Source organism: Bactrocera neohumeralis, chromosome 5 (genome assembly GCF_024586455.1).
Source record: "Bactrocera neohumeralis isolate Rockhampton chromosome 5, APGP_CSIRO_Bneo_wtdbg2-racon-allhic-juicebox.fasta_v2, whole genome shotgun sequence".
In the NCBI taxonomy this organism is placed as follows: Eukaryota; Metazoa; Arthropoda; class Insecta; order Diptera; family Tephritidae; genus Bactrocera; species Bactrocera neohumeralis.
In genome coordinates, this window is record NC_065922.1 from 26,034,298 (window position 1) to 26,055,187 (window position 20,890).

The 20,890-nt window shown below is 35.0% G+C and overlaps 1 protein-coding gene across 9 annotated transcripts in view; it reads left to right on the forward strand.

Annotated features, from left to right (window-relative positions):
• The window catches only part of LOC126759233 (potassium voltage-gated channel protein Shaker), a 462,565-nt gene that overhangs the window by 112,870 nt on the left and 328,805 nt on the right, over window positions 1-20,890 (forward strand). The window lies entirely within an intron of this gene.

A 20,890-nucleotide genomic window follows, 5' to 3' on the forward strand; every position in this document is an offset into this window, starting at 1 on the left:
TAATGTCCTTAACAATGTTAAGGCAAATATTTGCCATTTTCATTTGCTTTTTAAGTTAGGAGATTACTATATGTTTTATCCAATTGCTTTTTCTTCAAAAGCTTAAACTTTTTAATCGTAGTTTATTGGTTTTATAAGAAGTTTTATAAACACTTTTAATATTTTTATTTAGATCTGTTTTGAAAATATATGCAAATATCTGTCAGAAATTAATGGTCTATAGTAAATACATATGTACATATGTATATCATAGAAGCTTCGTTTCAATTAACTCCCCAAACGACTTGGTACTCATACGTTTTTTTCTATTATATGCGTCCATAATAAAAACATATATATATTGGTTAGTTGAAAAAGTCCTTTCGTATTTATAATCATTAATAATTAATTTAATTTAACGAATTAATAAATAAACAAATATGTAAAATTTTGGTCGCCCACTTCTTGCCATTTGTCCGCAAGAGACATTATTCAATCAATGTAAGACCTTCATTATTGTAAATCGGAATTTCGAAATATTCAGAATGCAAGCGTGCCATTGTTGTACTACATGAACTGCTACAGCATCGTCTCCGTAAACTTCACAAAATTCATAGATGGGTTGCATGGCATTCTTTTCTTTTTATACAAAAATTTAAAAAAGAAGCCTATTTCATCAATATTTTTACTAATTTTTGAACAGCTGTAACTTTTTTTTCAACTTCCCCGAATTTAATTTTTTTGTTGATAATTGAATCTTAAAATCTCACCTTTCCAGACCTATGGTGTGACACAATGTGATGTGAGATATATAACTGCAACGGCAACTATTGACAAAATTCGAAAACACTTTTTCGATTTCCCAATATATATATATATATATATACATACACATATATAGTATAATAAGGTGTTTTTTTGAACTATTAAGTTTTTTCAGTCCCGTCACGAAATTTCTTTGGAAATACCATAAAAAAATTCCCTTAAAATTTTAGCCCTTAATATTAACATTAAGAACTGGACCAAGGCCTATAAAAATTTTCCATAGAAAATACACTACAATCGTGAGTTTTTATCTTTAAATTCCTACAGATCTGAGGTATTTTATGGCATCGCTTTGACTTTAGGCGCATATTTCTAAGAATTGTTCACTCTACAAAAATGCCCAGTGCAACAAAGTCGTAATTCACACCGGCGAGGTAGTACGGGGCTCTAAACCCGATTTTTCCAAGAATTTCGCAATTTTTTGTATATATCTCGTAAATAACAGGAGCTATAGAAAAAATTTGCATGACAAATTTGTAGGAAATTTTATTTGCTATAAAAAAGTTCGAGTCAAAATCGCTATCATTAAGACTTCTCGAGATATTCGGCTTTTTAATTAAGGCTTTATAGAATTTTTATAGATGGTCTGTATTAAAAAATCTATGAAAATTGTATACTTTCATACCAAAAGTGCGCCTAATGACTGACGCTAGAATTGATATTTTTCTAAAACTCATATTTACTGTATAATTATATTCGTACTTCTATTCAATCTTATGTTAGTTAAAAAAAAAATACCTAAAATATTCGAATCATCAAAATGGCGGATAGATGATGCTCTCTCCGGTGTATGGCTCTAATTTTAGTATGCCTAAAACGTGTTTAATATAAAAATTTAGAACACATTTCAGGAAGGTATTCAAACTAAACCCCTAATTTTTAATTGAAACTATAATAATCTTTATACGTAAAAAGTACGTGTCACGTTGTTTGTCCGCGATGGACTCCTAAACTACTTAACCGATTTTAGTAAAATTTAGCACTCTGTGTTTAGTTCGAACCAATTTAGGAGATAGGATAGTAAAAACAATTCATAAATAAGAAATACAGTGAAAACCGCATTAAATGGACGTCCTGTTCAGCGGACATCTCCATTAACCATGCACATGTTGATGTTTATTAAGTACAGCCTATTAAGTGGATAACTCTATTAACTGGACAGAAAGGCTGGACATTGAGAAAGCAGCATTAAATTCGTTGTTTTTTCTAATGAAATTTATTCTGTAGGAGCACATTCAAAATTAAATCACAAGTACAATCCCTTGGATTCTTATACCGACAAAAACTTGCTCGCCTCTATTCGTAAACAAAATTTTTACTGTATTGAATAATTTATTATATGAGTAATAGTATAAAATGTATACCACAGCAACGCGTTGCCGGATCTCCTAGTACTTTATATAATACAGCTCATATTGAATATTAATATATTTTAGTAACCAAACTTATGCAAACGATTTTTCTAGTTCTCGAAACACTTTAAATAAGCATTTCTGGGGTACCTGCAGCCGAATGTTCTTACGCCAATTCCTCAAAATACGCCCAAATAGAACACTTTATTGATCGTCTGTCCTCCCGGAACAAATTCATGATGGACCAAACCATGAAAATCGAAAAAAAATTAACATCACCTTGATATTTGAGCGGCTTTGACGTGATTTTTTTGTTTTCGGCTCGTTTTTTTCCGTCCATTCCGATGATTGTTGACTTGTTTGTATGTCAAACTCATATACTGATGTCAAGTCGGCAGTTATAAAACCCTCCATGAATGTGAGATCGCAATTCGTACTATCAAGCATGTCCAAAGAAATCTGGTTATAGTAATCTTTTTGAAAAAAAAATTCAGCTTTATCGGGACGAGTCGATCAAGAACGCGTTTCATACCAAAAATATTCATCAAAATCATTAGAACGCATTCATGAGAGAAATCGAGCCATCATTGCCATCTCACTAACACTTGCCTGACGATTTTGAAGCACTACATCCTTCACTTTCTTTACTTTTCACTTTTTTTTTCATCAGTTGAAGAAGTCGTCTAGAATGAGGCATGTCTTTGTTCCACTCGCAGGCTTGTGCTTTTAATAAAACTAAATCATCGCAAGCCTTTTCTAATATTCCCAACAATTCTGCGCACAAATAAAAAATTTGAGACAAATTATTTGTTCTATATTTTTATCCATTGTAAATATCGCAACGCACTACTAAGGTGTACCATCCTAAGCAGCTTCTGTAAACAAACTGGTTAAGGTTAAAGACAGTCTTACCTTAGCAAAGTGCATTTTTTTGAAATATCATTTACCCGGGGAATTTAATTACATTTTTGGGTGTTGTTTTGTCCAACCCTATAAAAAGCTCCATTGCAGAGTATTATTGCTATAGTTCTGCCGAAGTTAATTTATTTTCTTTTTTTTTTTGGAGTTTCGACGAATTTATCAATGGAGGAATTAATTTAAATATGCCTTGAATTTACCTTTCTCACTTTTAAGCTTGTAAACTGGTTTACTGTTAGCATAAACCGTTAATGTTTTAAAATTTATACAAGGTTATATCTAAATATGGTCTCAAAATTTCAACTTTAATCATATTTGTTGTATATTTTGGAAATTTTCATATAATAAATTTTATATAACTAAATCTTAAACTAAAATTTTCTCGAAAAGTTATATAGTTTTGCTGTTTTATACTCAAAGTTCGCATAATAAGTTCAGTAGACACAGTTTCATAATTTGTCAGGAACTTCATCTAACTTAAAAAACTCAAAATTTTTTTTACTAATATTTTTTCTGCCATTACTTTTACACCTTAGACTAAACAAGTACAACTATACATACGTATGTTATATATATTACATACATATATCTATCATCATATACCGACTTCCGCTAACGAATGATTATCGAAGTATTTCCAAACATCAAGCAAATATTGTTCATTGCATAACCTGCACTCGACAATAAATTATGGAAATCAAATTGACACAACCGCAGTGAAACTCACTTCCACACTTGCCTGCCGAAAAACATAAAATCGAACCGCCCAGCGCATTTCGCAATTACAACAAACACCGACGAAGCGCATAAAAACCAAGCGGCAGTTGCACAAATAGACAATAAAAGCCAGTAAAACCAATAAATAACGAGGTGAAACAAAAGCAAATGCTGAAATCAGAAACACGTTTGACTGCGTCGGTGTCTGTGCAGGTTTGTGCAAATAGAAATTATATATGCGATTGCTAAGCAAAGCTCAGTCGCAGTGGCAATGGCAAACGATTGCTGAAGGTTTTTACTAATCAATTATCGACGTACAACAACAGCAACAGCGGCTGTGAGCGAGCGGTGCGGCAGCAGTGTGTCGCTGTGGGGAAAGAAGTGCGCAAAATTTTGCGGAAGGTGTTAGGCACTACACTTGTGGTGGAAATATTAGTTGTGTATGGTTCATGATGTAATGTAGAGAAATTTAAATTTATTTATTTTTTCTTTTTTCGTAATTCGCATGTTGAAAGAGTTGAATAATGTAATATTTTCTCTTTTATCGAATTTAAATGTATTAAAAACCACATATTTGTTAAAAAAATTTGCTTTAATTTATAAGTGTGGATGGTTTGAGGGTTAAAAATTTCTTACCAAGTAGGACTTAGACATACATATAACTTGTAGCAGGGTCATGCTCTTTTGAAGCATTTTTTTCACAATAAGCGAAAATATATACCCCACAATGAACATTTTAGTATATTTTTAATATCAAAATATTTTTTTCCTAGAAAGCAAAAACCAAAAACAAAAAAAAAAAAACAAGAATAAATTTTGACTTCGCGACTAAATAAAAAAAAAATAATAACTTTTAGCTATAATAACTTTACAAATGCCAAATATTACTTACAAGCAGCTGGTTTTTATCGGTCAGCTATATGCTATACGCTACAGCACACCGATCTCAACAATTTTTACGAATATTGTATCATTGCTTTAGACAATAACTCGTACCAATTTTCGTGAAGATATCTTTTCATATAAATAAATTTTCTATACAAACACTAAATTCCGATCGGTCAGTTTGTATGGCAGCTATATACTATAGTAGTCCGATTTGAACAATTTGCTCAGATTTCGTAGCCTTTTTCTTGGCAATGATCCATGCCGATTTTTGTAAAGTTATCTTGTCAAATAAAAAAGTTTTCCATATAAAGACTTGATTTTGTTCTCTCAGTTTATCAGACAGCTATGTCCATTAGTTGTCGGTATTCAGCGATTCCAACAAGTGAGCCGTTTCTTCATGAGATAAAGATGTGTGTCGAATTTCAGATCAATATCTCCGAAATAATGGACTCGTTGTGGGTTTATTTCCCTGTAGATTGCTAGATGACATGGCGTATACGTAACTTATGTACGCATGTGGAGTTCTGGTTGGGGCGTATGAGTAACCTCAAATGTTGCACTACATACTAATTGTTAAGCGAGTACATATTATTCGTTATAGTATTTAAAAGTGGAAAAATACGTGGTATAAGAATATTTCATTGGCTTCCACTCTAATTCGACTTGCTCTATACTTTTATTGGCATCATTGCGTATAAGTTATATCAAATAAAACTAAACTTGATTCTGAATTTTCTTCTGTACTTCTTTAAAATTTTTCAATAAATTATTTAACGTCTTATCAACAATTCTGATAAAAAAAAATACTCTATTTAAATTTTTAATTAATTAGACTTTGGAAAATGCTATGTATTAAGTATATAAACAAAGTTATTTTCAAAAATATTTTAAATATCAGGAATTTTCGAATAATATGTTAATTAAAATAATTTTCTGTCAGAAAAGATTGAGCAGGGTGTTTGTATTGGTTATATTTTTCTAAATATTGCGTTTAAAGAAGCAGCTCATAAGCGAGAAATGCAGAGGAGTCCGAAACAATCAGACTTTTCGATTAGCAAATATCTCGTTAAGAGATATATTTTCAAATTAGAGATCAATTATCATGTAAAAAAGGAGTTTTAAAAATAACTTCAATTTTTTCCTTTTACTTATATCTGCCATAACGTTGGCAAAATTTAAAGGACCAAAATTAAAAATCACACTTAAATGTAAAATAATATCCGCAGTAGCTTGTGAGGTATTATTTCAACATCATTTTTGTTTTCGTTATCTTATAAATACATATTTCATGCTTTATACCTTCATTCGAATTGGCTGAGTTTTGTAATTTTGCAATCAGACTACCTAGCACATGCATTACTCCCAGAAGTATGCTAAAATTTTACAAATATTTTTAGAAAATCTCAGAAATAAAAAAGCAGTTCTTATAAATAATGTAATAAATCTCCATTAAAATTATGCATTTTAAGCATTCTTTTTCAAAACCAGTTAAATATTTATTTTATCGGCTCAAGCAGCAAATCCGTTCCGCAATAAAACAAAAATTATATAATTAAAAAAGAAAATTTCACACGCATTAACTTATAATATACAAAGCTTGAAGGTAAAACCGCACACACACACACACACATACACATAAAGCATGTTAAATATTTATTTAAATATCTAATTGCTTGACACACTGCAAGGCTGGCAGCTAAGTGCTTTCCTTTGCCCCATGTACCACAACAAACAGAGCCATCACTTAGGCCGTCGTCTGCTGGCTATCGATTTAATAAACGTTTAGGCATTGAAACATTGAGGGATTGGCGTGCAAAAAGGTCACATATCGCTGCCGTTCGCCGTTGAAGCCAAGTTAAATGCTACTGTCGCTGTCGCTGACGTTTCGGTTGTCTCTACGCGCCAAAGTACAATGCCAATGGGTAAATGCGAAAAGAAGAATAAATAATATGAATAAATAGCGGAAAAGCAGCGAGCACGTTGTGTGGCCAGTGCTTGTCGCAGAAATGATGTATTTGCATGTAGGTGTGTATATACACGTTTATATATTATACTAGCGAAATATTGCGACAATTAAAGCAGAAAGCAGAAGAAAGTATGCGCTGGAAAAATATAAAGCATCTGCCAAGTGTATAACTGCATTAATGTGCGTTTGTGTGTGTTTGTGCCAAAAATATTTACTTCGGAAACGCCACATGAAAATCAAAAGTAGCGACTCTCCTGTGGTTTGGCCGCCAGCGTGTGTTTTACTATGCTCCTTTCTTTTGTTGTAGTTAATTTCCTTTTCGGCACTTTTTCGCGTTTTTTTTTTGTGATTTGCGCCAACATTACCACAACAGGCAATGTACTCTGGCGTCTCCGAAATTTTTTCTACATTTTTTTTTTTGTTCAGCAATTTTTCCACTTACATGACTTGTAAGCATGCCCCACGAATTGTCACGATATTCGCATATCCGCAGTGGTATTTATTTTTATTTCTGCTGTGATTTGTTTTTCTTGCGATGGCAATAGCTTGGCATATAATCACAAGCATGTTGGTATGCCTCAGTATGCTAAGCTTAATGTATATATATAGTGTGTGTGCGTATTTGTGTGGGTGTAGACTATTCTTGCGTTTCTGATTTCCACTGAAAGTGCTCTTCATTGTCTGCATAAATATAGAAATGTACACATATAAATGAAAGTAATTTTCTCAGCAGCGCACGCCGCCAAGTCGGAGCCAAATGGCGTGAATTGTGCTCATATTCATTCCAACAATTGTCGCGATGTCAAAACATCAAATCTGAGTCCCTGCTGTTGCTTGTAAATTGTTTGCGGAATTCTTCCAGCTACTTTTGCAGTTTATGTTTTGCGCTGCTTCCAATTTCTGTTAAAGATATCTAATTTTAGCTAAGATAAGTGTGAGTGTTATGGTTGTCGGGAATATCTAGAAATAAGTCGGCTATTTGTTATCCTGAATCTTCTCATTCTGAGCTTTAAATATTATCTATTGCTGTTTTCTTTAGCTATGCCAATTATTTTTATCATTTATGTTATATAATTCTATAGGTCACCTAATTTTGAACACAAAAAGGGTTGCCCCTTTTTCTAAAAATATAAAAAAATAAAAATTCTTTTCACTTTTGATCTATATGCTGTTGTTAACCCAAATATTTTCACTTCATCTGCTTTTGAATGTTAAGGCTTGGGGGCGTATGAGTAACATCTCTATGCTTTCTTTGCTTCTTTATAATTTTTGCTTATTTGTTATTAAAAATATTTAAAAAACACCAAAAATGATGCAGATAATACAAAAATATCGTTTAAATTTTTACAAAGATATGCATAAATGTCGCAACTGCTGAAGACGACCGGGCGTATGAGTTACCTCATGTGTTCGAATGACTATTTTCGCTTTGAGCTTACAATTTTCTTAAAAATTTTTAAAAATTAAATTAAAAAATTAATTCAGATAGTACAAAAGATTGGATAAGTCTTTTCAGAAGTGAACATCAAGTACCAGCTGCTAAAGGCTACATGGCGTATACGTAATTTAAATACGTATTAATTCTGTAGGAGCGTATGATTAACCATTTTGCTTATTTAGTCAATGGCAATGCGTGACTCACAGGTTCACTTCATTCATATTTATGAAGACTGTGATTTTAATATTTTTTTAGGCAGAGAAAATCAAGTCTACAAATGTCTTTTGAATGTAAAAAAATAGTACATAATGTTGCAAAAAATTTAAATATTCTTCTAAGCGAAAATATAGTTCCTCCAGCCTTGAAAGATATAACCACATTTACATGAACTATTTTATCAGCAAATAAAGCAAATTCAATAATGTAGTGGGATTTACTGGTGAATTAACTGACTTCTAATTTTTTTAAATAATTTCCTTAAGAAAATGGCGCGGAAAACTTGAAGTAGTTATTATATTTGGCCTACCTTCTCATTTTGTTTGATTATTTCTTAAATTTCAATTTTCTTAAAAGACTTAAAGAATTTGTTCAATTTAGCATTTCAATTAAATTAATCTTAAACCATTTGGTTGAGTATTCTTTCAAAGAATGAATAGAAAAACGCACGTTTCACCTCTAATTGTAAAATGTAACTGCTCTATGTGGTACGCAGGTCTGCAAATATATTTTGCAATTTTTCCATGGTACATTAACATCACACAATATAATTCCCAGCAGATTAAATTCGAGTTCCTAACATAATATACACAAGCATTTCCTTCGCAAATTGAAGTCTCAAATAGACATATTTATATTAAGTTCAATTTATTCCGGTTTGCCAAACAATCCTCTGTGAGTTTCTATGCCACAATAGGCAAGAAACTCATTGCTAATTTGATTTGCTTTTCCCTTGGTAAGCAAAATTAAATTACAATTTGAGCTATGCCTGCCAAAAGTCGGACTAGAATCAAGTGGAATTGAAAATTTGTGTAATTGTAATGGAACGGATTAAGCGTTCAGCAACTATGCTTCCCGTTGAAAGTCATTATATTTTAGTTCTGGTTGTGGCACTGCGCTAGATGCAAAGGACAATGTAACTTTTGTAAATTCAGTCGCCATGTTAAGGGAATCAAAAATTTGTATTCATATAATCAACTGCATTGAATTTTTAAAATATAATCTATATTTTTTTTCATATGAAGAGTTTTTTTACCAAAACATTTTTTGTTGTCACCATCTTAGTCATCGTCATTAGCATTATGGGTTTCTTTATCATTACCATTTATATTATAATTATCATTGTAAGTACCATAACAGTTAACTATCAGTATCATTATCATTTTAATTAGATTACCATTACAATTACCGTAATTACATTAAAATTGTGATTGTTATTACCATAATAGTTATCACTATCGGTATCATTTTCGTTATAATTACGATTACCATTACCATTACCATCACCATTAATGTTATGATTAGCATTACTATTACTTCATTCATTGCATCGTTATCATTATCCTTAGAGTCATATTGAAATTTAAGTATCATTAACATTAAAATAGCATTACTATTATTGTCGTTAGTATCATATCTGTAATCTTTATTAGTATAGTTACCATTATAAATATGATTACTATAAATGTTATCGCTTTTAGTATAATTATCGTTATATTTACGATTACCATTATCATCGTGAGCACTATTACCATTACTTCATTCATTGTAGCACTAACATTACCGTTATGCTCATATTGTAATTATCGTTACGATTTCTATTATTTTAGCATTACCCTTATTATTACATTTACCACTACTACAATTATTGCGTAATTATCGCTATTATAATATGTTAATTAAAATAATAATTGCCATTACAATAGCATTACCATTTAAGTAATCATTACCATTACAATTACTACAATACTTACCATTACCATTATCATCAAATGTAATTACAGTTATAATAATCACTAAATTGTTACTGTCATTATAATTACCATTAATATGACTATATGGTTTAATTTATTGGTATTATAATATAATAAATTTAGGTATCATTGCCATTACAATAGCATTACAGTTAAACTAAACATAATGATTACAATTACCATTCCCATTACTGCAATCCTTGAAACATTATCTTTATTATAATCCATCACAATTATGTACTATAATCATTACATTAGCATTACTATTAAAATAATTACTGTCATTATAATTTCCATTTGTATGACCATTATTGGACACCTTAATAATTTTAATTTATTGGTATTATAATATTCTAATTATAGTTATAATTGCCATCAAAATAGCATTACCATTAATATAATCATTATCATTACAATTTTCATTACCATTACTGCAATCCTTGAAACATTGTCTTTATTACAATTACCACAATAATTACATTAGCATTACCATTATAATAATTACTATCATTATAATGACCATTACTGGAAACTTTGTATCATTTTAATTTAATTTTTAATTTTAATTATCGTTATGATTGCTATTGCATTCATATTACCATTACATTGAGATTACCATTACATTGTGATTACTATTACATTTCGGTTATAATCATCATATTAGCATTACAATAGCTACAGCTACTGCGATATTTAGACGCGCTGTAATTATTCCATTTATAATTACGGCAAGAATTATGTTACCTTTTGAAAAAGCTTTTTATGCTTGTAAGAAAGAAAAAGATTCACAGCTTCAACCAATGACTAATAGTTCAAAGAGTTGAAAATCTAAAGGATATGAGGAAACTCTAGTAAAGAGCAAACAAATTAGGTTCTCTCTCAAAATAACCTTACAAAATTTAAATAAAAAATCTATGAAACAGGCTCACCCTAATACGCTTATTCAGAAAACAAAGAAATCCGGTTAAAGAAGTGAAAGTAAGTTACGAAATAAAACAGAAACGCACCCGCGAGCAAAAAAAGTAGTAAAAGCCAGAAACCTTCAAAAAACCAACAAAAAACGGAGCAGAAGAAGGGGCAACAGCAATTAGAGCAATAATGCCGGCTTGTACTTGCGTCGCTAGTCCCACACATACTCACCTGCCGACACATACACAATCGTACAAAGAGTAAATGCTGATGAGAGTTCGTGTGATTTGCGCGACATTGACATATATTCCACCGCCGCCAAAGCCAAACATAATAAAGGCAGTGCAACTAATGGCGGGTGACAGGAAAAACAACAGCAACGCAGGAGAAAAGCCAGTCACGACAATGCGACCGGAATAGTAATCAAACGCACGCAATGGATATAAAATAACTTTTTGTGATTTTTTTGCACACGGCAACTGCAATTTTTTCCCCCATTTTGAGTTGGTGACAAAATTTCGCTTCCCTCAGGTTTTTTGCCAAATATTTTAGTCAACAAAAAATAATTCAACTGTGCGAACAATAATCATGCCATGCGACAACTCACACACCTACAACAAATGTAAAAAATAAAAATAAAACAGAACTCACCACACTCATGCCCACAACTGTGCCTGAATGCGGGTGTGCTCCTGCGCGGCGTCCATTATTCCAAAACACACAACACATTCCGTACTAAAATATTCACGTGTCCTCGGCGCAGAATAATTGCGAATGCATAATGATTTGCCTACAACATTGTATTTCAATCAAATTACTCTACTTTCATAACAATTAAGTGTGATTGTTGTTGTACAAGGGGCCTTCAGTCATTATCCAGGCAGCGCTGAATGCCTGAGCTTCTACATTTTAATGGAGTAAGTGTGTGGCCGGCGCAAAGCTTCACTTTACTTCTTAATGACCTTGAGCAATGGCTTGCTATATTTGCTTTGGTTTGCAAACGCACGTGTATGTGTATGTGTGTGTGTCAGCAGTCTTATATAACCTTATAAAATGTATGGCTATGAAATTATGAAATACTAGTTTAGTCATAACCCAAATTGGAGTCGTAAAATTGGCAAGCAAAAAGCTTTGCGAAAAGGGAAATTTGATCTTTGAACTTAAAGGTTAACTTGGCATAAAAGTATGAATTGTGGGGCCAAATGTAAAGGAGCTAACCAAAAGGCTGAAGAAAAAAATAATAAAATAAAAGTGAAACTGGGTAAGAATCATATAAATAGATTTCGAAATGAAAAACTATTTCTTTAATAAACATATTTGAACGATATAACAGGTCAGCTGAAAAGTCTCCAGCTTACTATAGTAAAACACACTTTTTCTACAAAATTCAGTTTTTAATTCAACATAGTTCCCTTCAAGTGTAATGCACTAATTATAGCGACTATTCAGCCATTTTTGTAGAACGATTTGTCTTTTGCTTCAAAATAGGCTTCAGTTTCGGCGATCACATCTTCACTCAATAAAAATTTCTTCCCAGCGAACATTTTTTTGAGGGTAGGGAAGAGGAAACCTGGTCTGAGGGCAGGAAATCGTCGCTGGGAGGCAGATCTAGAGAATAGGGCTTATGCAAAAGCAATTCGAAGTCCAAGTTAAGAATTCTTGCTATCGTTTTAACTGACTTGTGAGGCGGTGAACTTGGTGAAACAGCACTTTCGTTTTCTTCAAATGCGTTTTTCAGACACTTTCGTCCATAAAATGTTCCTAAAATGGTTCAATAACGCTGTTATACTTATTGTTCATGGTTCTTACTTTTTCGAAGTAGTCAATAAAACTTATTGCTTGCCAGAAGACTCTTGCCTTTTTGCACCCGCTTTGGAGTGGGTTCATCGTATGCAGTCCACTCGAATGAGTGTCGATTGGACTTCGGAGAGAAATGATGGAGCCATGTTTCTTCCATTGTCACATATTGATGCCAAAATTTGAGTGTTTTACGCTTGAGCATCCCAAAACACTGCTCCAAATCATTGGTTTTGTTCAAAAGTGAGCTCGCCCGGCACCTGCTTTGCCCAGAGCTTTCTCATACCCAAATATTTGTTAATGATATGAAGTACACGTTAAGTTGATATCTTTAGAGTGCCTGATATCTCGAACAACTTCGCTTTAAGGTCACCGAATATTATTCTGTGCATTGTTTTGATGTTTCGTCGGTAAAAAGCTCTGCTGGGCCTGCAGTACGTTCACCGTCTTCGGTGCTCATTGCACCACTAAACTAGCATATCAATCCCTGTTGGCAAAGCATATAAAGTCCAAGGGTAGTGTCCGGAAGCTCGTCATCATTCCACCGCTGACTTTTTTATTTGGAGAATCTAATTTTTGTTACTACACATCCTCCTTGCCGGAGGATGGGTGACCTTGAGTGACCAATCCTTCGTCGGCACATCAGGATTTTGTTTTCTAACGAGCCACAGTATATCCTCCGGTTTTACCGTGCAAAGTAAGAGAATCTTCGTCTTCGATATGGACAGAATGCAAATACGTTTCACTCTTTCCCGATTGTCGGCCTCCCACAGGCCTTAACGCTTGCCAACCACTTCTTTTTTCCATTGCAGTGAGTGGTCATCCTTCATTTGTGGATCTTTACCTATTAAACCAGCCCGCACCATCGAACGTTAGCAACGGAAAACTCGGGTCTCTGTCCAATCTTGCGAAGAGCGCATTCTCCAGAATCAGCTCTACCTCTTTCCATTTCCCGTGCGCCATTTGTCCAACGTCGTTGCTTCTGTCAATAACTAATAGCCTCTTGTCTTTCACGCTGGTCGTCAATGCCGCCCTGATCGGAAAAGGTTTCGCCCGAGCGCTCCTGACGATTGTATTTACAGTGTTGTCCTTTTTCCTTGATCATTAACCGGCCCGCAGTTTCGCCTTCAGCGGACCACTGCTTTCTGGCTGCAATTTTTTCCTCGATCCTCGAATCTCGGATCCGTGAATATGAGACATAGCACGCTCGGCCTTTGTCCATTTTTGATATAGCGCAAGCCAACTTTTAGTTCTTTTCCTTCGTCCGGTCGGACTTCCAGCCAAGACTTTCATAGTTTATAGTTTGCTTTTGCTTTCAACCTTTCCTGGCTGAAGTTTGCCTTCGGCCTAGTCTTTTTGCATTCCGCGCAAAGCGTAGGCAAGCTTGCTCCTCCGTAGTGTGGTAGTTTCAATGCTTTCGAGGTGTGAGTCTTCAACGGCACTCTTATAGAAGATTGTACCTTCTCTATTGAGCTCTGCAGTTCGAATTATTTTCTCCAGTAGTTGATTGAAGAAGTCGCACCATAGTGGGTCGCCTTATCTGAAGCTCCGTTTGGTATTGAACGGTTTGGAAAGATCCTTCCCGATCCTGATGGAGCTTTATGGTATTGCTCATCGTTAGAAATGAGATACGAATCTTTCTATATGATAATAAGAAAAAAATAGTTCCTTAGGCGAATTAGCCTATGGCCTTCCCGTTTCAATTATGAGCTCATAATTTGAGTGCCTTTCTTAGAGGTGTCTATCAACCAATCTCTTGAACCACCCTAATTTATGTACACCTACATTGTCTCATACTTTTTTGGGTGTACTATATTACGGCACGTGCTAATTTGAGTCATCTCCCGTAGCCATTGTATTTTCATACGCCTCATTCCAAGAGCTTAAAAGATTTGCTTATGCCACGCCATAAAAGCATTTTGCACAAGAAAAAAAATTAATAAACATGAAATGAGTTTCAACAAAAAATTCACACACAGTAGCAAAAGTGACATACTATTACATACATATAGGTAAAAAAAGAATCAAGAAAGTTACATACAACATTGCATGACATTAAAACTCCTCTTAAGCGTTACGCTACCACCACTCAAACCACAAAAATTACACTCCCTTACCATTGCGACAACGGCACATTTTGCTCATTTGCAATTAAGCGAAATGCCAACATACCGACACTCGCATATATTACTCCTCACTGCTCACAAACAAAAGCACAAATAATAATAATTTGCATAGAACTCTCACCAACTCACAGTGAGCGGTGGTCACCAATGGTCAGTGCCGCTAACGCAGCGCACCAGTGTGGCCACAATGTTTGATATTTCATTTAAATTTAGCCTTGTCGGCGGCCGCTCATTCCCAGGCAGCAATGGCAACAACATGCCCCTGACACAGTAAATCAAGCATGCACTCGCTCCCAACTCAAGCTACTTTCCACCCCACCTCCCCTTTTCGATTTCCATTTACATTTCGATGAACATTACATTACTTTTTTTTGTTTTTGTTTCGAATTTTGAATTTTTTAATATTTAAATAACATTTTTCTACCTTTATTCGAGTCTAAAAACCTGACCCAGTCGGGTCACTTGTTTGCATTTGCTGCTGTTGCATAAATTATTTATCAAAAACCAAGTGCATTAACTGGCGCTATGCACGCATGCGTATGCAAACAAGCTAATCACGTGTTGCGAAGAATGCAAAACGAAAAAAAATACAAAAAAATTAAAAAGCAGTTACATATACTTTGTATTGTTGGCATTTTATTTAAGTATGTCTGGTACTGGTGGCTTTCATGCAAAATTTTATAACATTTTTTATCGATTGCTGTTAACTATATCGTTGATCAAAAGGCTTTTGTTGTTGCTTTCAAGGTTACCACCTGTCTGTTGCTTCTAGTTTTCATGTTGAGATAACTGTATGCGATATTGTTACATTTAATGACAGCAACTTTGTTAATTATATGCTTCGTTGGCTTAAATGGATTTCTGAACATTCAAAAAAATGTACTCCCGAAATAGAAGCTTCGCTGTATATTACATATATCTATATTGTATTCAAATCATAGCAGCATTTTGCTTGGTTGACTGCATAGCAGGTTGGCTTTTCAAACATTATTATAATGAGTAGTTGCCTGTATTTCCTGAGATGGATATACTTTTTTGATATTTGGAGAATGTCAAAGATCGTTGGTTCGAAATGAGAGCAAATGTCAACACTGGTCTCGTCATGTTACTTATGAAAAGCATATGGTTATACTTGAAATCTTTTGTAGGTCTTTTTATATGGCATCTTCCGTTGAAATATGTTATTACGATGGTTGATTTTTACATTTCCGTATTAGGGAACCAAACCAAATCGCTTTATTTATTACTTATGTTTTTCAATTTATTCTCCATTAGGACTCATACATCTTTTCATGTTTTTGAATTAAATACCGAATAACTTTTGCAATTCTGATTCCAAAACAAGCGTTTTGAACTCATCAACCGCCTCTTCAGGTGTCGAGCAATGCTGACTTTTAATTTTATATTTTACATAATAATAAAAAGAAGTCATTCGGTCTTAAATCAGGACAATACGGAGGATGACTCATCAAATCGATGTTTTGAGTGTTCAAAAATGCAGTTACTTCAGTCGATGTGTGAGAGTTTTCATTGTTGTGCTGAAGAGTGATCCGTCTTTGGCGGTTGGTTTTACTAATTTCTTAAAGGAACACTGGCGAACAAGTAGTTTTGTATCTCTCAGAAGTTACTGTTCTGCTCATCTGGAAACACCCATACAGTCGACAACTGTTTACTTTCGGGCCGTGTATTTACGCGTATGTCATAGTCGTGTTTCGGAGCACCGCTACCGTATTTTGTTAACATTTCTCTCGATCAATCGACAGTATTCAAAGTGAATAAATTTGTTTTGGAGTGATCTATGACTTCGATTAAATTCACCATATTATCAATAAACAGTGGTCCCTGTTGGAACTTCATTGCCAAAAATTGAATTAACTGCATCGATACGCTGTTGCTGAGTTAGTTCACGTTGAAAGTAGTAAAAACCTAAAATCGGGGGAAATGTTCGCGGAAATTACCATTTTTAGTTACTGTAAACAACACAATTAGCGCTTGTATAATATCAAAAATGTCAAACTTTACGATAAAGTTGGGAGTTGCCAGATTGCATTAGGGTTGCCAAATCCCGAAACATAAAAGACAACTCCTGTACAATCACATATTTTAGACATTAATTACGTATTATCGGAAATAAATACATTTTTTATTCCTTTTAATTTGAGTCTTTCAGATTTTATGCACATGTACATACATATATTTTCACTCTTTACTTCTTTTTTTTTCTCTACTGGCGTAGACACCGCTTACGCGATTATAGCCGAGTTTATAAAAGCGTCAGTCGTTCTTCCTTTTCGCTGGTTGGCGCCAATTGAAGATCCTCCTCCACCTGGTCTTTCCAACGGAGTGGAGATCTTCCTCTTCCTCTACTTTCCCCTGCCAACATGACCTAGGCAGCGTAGCTGCTGTCTTTTAATTCGCTGAAAATTTTCAGGGCTCCGCTTTGATTTGATTCGCTGTGCTTTTGTGCGCTGTGGGGTAAGGCTGTCGTTAGCAGGTACCCACACCGGACTTTGGCAATATTGAGTTAGTTCCTCCCTGATATTTACCACAGAGTCTAGTTTATGGAATAGACTTGGAATGTCGCTTGGGTGTTCATTTGAAGATTTATGGTTCCGGTTCAATACTTCACGGATATCCTTGCCTATTCAGCACAAGTGCATTAACAATATCGAATATGATACCATGCCCGCACTGACGCTGGTGGCGCTAAATCATCCACTTACTGATCGGCGGTCGATTAAAATTAATAACCTTACAGGGAAGCATGGAGGAGGTTTAGTCGCTGGAGAAGAACAGCGGTGGGATTTTTTTTACCGATGGAGCAAAGCTGGCAGGACTGATGGCGGTTGATGGCGGAGTACACTGTCAGGAACTGTCTTTAGCTTCAGTTTTAAGCTTGATGACTATTGCAGTTTCTCCAAGCGGAGGTTGCCATAAATCTAGCAATGGTTCTACCAATCCGTGGTTCGGTGACTGCTTCAACTAGCAGTTTTGCGATATTATTTTTGAGTTCAATTTCATGCGTCCAAGACTGGTAAAGTGATGTCTAGACTCCTTATCTCTATTATCGAGTTTTTTATGATTGGACTGGTTTGGGTGCCCGGCTACAACGGCATTGCAGGAAACTGTAAAGCTGCTGAGTTTGTTAAAACCAGGACCTCAGTCTCAAAAATATCCGATCGAGAGTATTATTGCATTTACGTTAGATATCCTAGCGAATGCCAAGTCCATCAGCTGATTGGAAGAAGTTGAGATATAATCATTTCAACACCTCCGTCTCGAATGTCCCACTTCTATCAAATGAAGCCGAAAACTCCTTGAATCTCATAGTTTTAGACATCCAGGTGAAATACCGGAAATAGAAACGAAACTCTTAAGCAGATTTGTGATAGGTTCATTGCATTTTATCGATATCGGATAGCCATCTACAGTAGTTTTTCGTCTTGCTTCCCAAAGTACTGTACATAACAGTCTAAGTGTGATACCCCGACATGTTGAGAAATAAGCCATCTAAACTAGCCTAACTAAGCCACATTTTCTGTCGCAAGGGTGCTTTCTGGTAAAACCTGTCAAATATTAAACAATTAGAATACCGAAATGTTGATTTTTCTTTCAAGTTGATAAGGTTTCAAAACCCATTTGTATGCCTTTTTCAAACTCTAGAAAGGCAGATGTGCTATTATTTTATTTCATAATATTATTTCCTTTTAACTTAACTTATCTCCGCATAATAGTTATAAAGTTCATTCTAAATCTTATGATGTCTTTTTTTAAACAAAATATTTCCTTAAAGCTAATATAATATGCTCCCTGACCTAATGTAGTCTTAAAGAGCGCATAAGTATACATACATATATTGAGAAAATATATATAATATTAAGTATATTTTCAGTATATGTGACTGAGAATAAACGCTTTGAAAGCAATATGTGGTCATTTGCCGTGATTGCAGCAGGGTAACTGAATTACGCTTGCCAATTTACCATAACCTAGAAACGTGTAGTGGGTACTTTTCGCGCTTCCGCATGACTACATGTGATTCGGTAAGCTACAAGTGACACGAAGCGCCGCTTAGCAACAGCGCAGGTGGTGAACGCACCAACTGAAGTTTTTGGCAAGTGAACGGTACTTGAATTTGTATGAAAAATATCCATACATTAGGAAGTATAAGTATGAAGAATACTAGCGGTAACTATTTGTGAGAGCATATGTTCAGACACATACACACACACACAGGCATACAAGCAAACAAGTAATTTTGTGGCAACACATTTTTGCCATGAAACGACATTTTAGCCAACAAAATTGCTGTTTTTCTAAATATTTCCTCGTCGTGTTAAGGTCAGGCGAAGAGGTAAACGAGTCAAACGAGGTGCAAACACACCGACTTGTGGCCGAAATAAAGGCAACCGCAACCAAGCAAATCTTAAGACCGCTTGCGAAAGTTTCAGGGTGTGTGCTGCACATAATAATAACCAGCACGGTATGTACACAGGCAGAACAATGAACAACGAATTTTTCGACAAGGTCAAAGTTAACGAGAAAATTTTCAAATTCCACACTACTCCCGCCCAGCGCCGGGTAACCTCATGCAACGGAAGCAACAAAGGAACTTGCTAAAAGCCTAAACTTGATTTTCAAAAATTCCTCTACTTCACTACTACCTCGTGTGGAAGGGAGAGGCGAACGTGTGCTGATGAGCCAAGGTACGCTGCTTGTAGGTACACTGCCATTGTCGTTGAATGATTACCAGGCTGTTGTATGGAAAGCGATAAATTGTGGTGGATGAGCCATGTAAGCGGCGGCATGTGAATGTGAAGGCTGAACAACTTTAGCGAGCGTTGAAATTTGCAATTTTCGACTTTTTGCAACCCAGAGGCTCACAATCATATAGACACCTATATATTACACGTATCCTTTCTGAAATTCTGTTGGCCAGTTGTTGAGTAAGTGTTGATTCCCTGCTTCACTACACACATTCCGCGTAAGGGTGCTTATTTTTCGCCGATATAGGATTCGCCTAGTGACAGTCACTCTTTGTACTAAACTAGCGAATAACTCTTCTATGTTGCTCATATCTGCACTATATATACGCTATAGACCCAGTAGAGCAAACAACTTAAACGCAACTGCTGGGTAATAACCTTTACTAGTTCTAATGCTAACAGAACTGGTCCGAATTTTTCAAAGGTGTAATTGTTGCCTACGTACTAGTTCGGTAACTCGTTACATTATATTCGTATAGAAATTAGTTAGTTGGTTCAAATTATTTTTGGCCGGAGCAAATGATTCCGAACTAGTCCTTACATATGTCGGAAATGGACTAGTTGGATTTGGAGTACTTTCGTAACTAGTTCAAAAACTAGTACATACATATATTCGAATTTCGAAATTTTATTTCAATTAATTTTGCGTACCTTTTATATGGCTAAAGTTTTTTTCGGAGTAGTTTTGTAACTAGTTCGAAAACTAGTACATATTTTTGAAACCGATTCCGTAGACTACGGTAGATGGTAATTAAACCAATTTGGCTGTGGCGACAACGGAAGAGTAGTAGAATGCCGAGTAGTGGTCACCTCGTTTGTCGCCCACATGAGGCCTTTTTTCTAACTTGGCCTCAAATCGGCCGCATAACTCAATCTAGTTGAGCCCTGTGATGGCTTTGCCTTTCCACAAACAGTTAAGCACACCTTGTGAATCCGATCCGTCCGATAGGACAATCTTTGCAGCTTTGCCGGAGCCCTGATTTCTGGTGTATACCAATAGATCCACGCTTTTCAGTAGTACGGATTTGCGGCGGAAGACAGCGCATCCTGGCTACGAGGTCTTGTTCTAAGAATAGCAAACTTAACTTACCAAACAGGGTTAGAGCGCCAAAATCCGGGTCAATTCCAGTAATTTAGAATTGTCTTCAGTCTTGTTGTTGTTGTTGTAGCAGCGGAAATCTTCCGAGTTGACAGTCCTTAACCGGATAAAAATCTGTCTCCATTTCGGTTACGTAGACC